Genomic DNA, 1,141 nt, shown 5'->3' on the forward strand with positions numbered 1-1,141 from the left:
TGACCTATTAAAAGAGGAATACAAGCTATTTTCTTTGAGCTGTTACAAACCTCAGACACTTAATTTGCTGTTAGAAGTCTCCAAATATTCTCGCTCTATATTCTTTCCAAAAGTAACCACCGTCTATTTGGAAGCAGCTGAAGGCACTCAGCAGCTAGATTGCAGTTCTTCTCATCCAAATGCAGGGTCTGACTCTTTCAACACCCACCTCCGAGACGTTTTCTTCTTCCCAGGTTCTCTCCGAGTTCAGTAGCAGCTTTCACGGGAACGAGACTCACTTCTTTTACCTGTAGTTACTGAACTGTCAAACCTCATTGTTTTTTGCACTGATGATTTTTAGAATGAAAACCTGTTACCATCTCATGTAGCTACACCTCACCGTTTGTAGTGCATGATATTGCTAAGCCAGGGTGTGTGTGTGTGTGTATATATATACATATATGCATATACATATGCACACACATTTATATATATGTATATGTATATATTTAAAGAAAAAAAAAAAATCTGTGCAGAAGTTTTTCCAGCAGTAAGGAGACTGTAAGGAAGTGTGCCAACGATGTCAGGCAAGCTTAAGAAAAGGCCATATCTGAATTTTCCCGGTGTGTTTCTCAGTGGATGTGCCTGAGCCGATGGTTTGTGCGCTGCTGGCGCGAGCCCAGGGCTGGGTGTGTGGCAGATGGGGCCGGTGGCACCGAGACATGGGAGCGGGAGCACGTCGCTGTGCAGCAGCGGAGGGGAGCAGTGCCTAGAGCGAGGGCTTGCCAAAAAGCCCCGTAGTCCTGGCCCTCCTGGGTCAGCCCCTTCCCAGGGGTTCCCTCCTTGCACACACCCCGGGGGCTCCAGGGTGCCCATTTCCAGGCTCCCACTGGCCTCTTCCCATGGGGATTTTATAGTCCTACCGAGCTCCCCGACTGCGCGTAACCCTGCTCTCCCCCACCGCACTTTCCTGTCTTTATATCACTTTCTACTTCTGAGGATCTTATTTATAACAAAAGAATTTTTTAGACTGGCTGCTTCATTTTCTTACCTGTTTCGATATGAAGTGCAGGACGGCCGCACTGAGACACGCAGCACTGTGAACACCGCTCTGCCAACGGGCGCTGGGCCACGGTAGGCAAATCTTCGCTCCTCAGCCATC

This window comes from Pterocles gutturalis, unplaced genomic scaffold (assembly GCF_000699245.1).
Source record: "Pterocles gutturalis isolate BGI_N339 unplaced genomic scaffold, ASM69924v1 scaffold16359, whole genome shotgun sequence".
NCBI classification, from domain to species: domain Eukaryota; kingdom Metazoa; phylum Chordata; class Aves; order Pterocliformes; family Pteroclidae; genus Pterocles; species Pterocles gutturalis.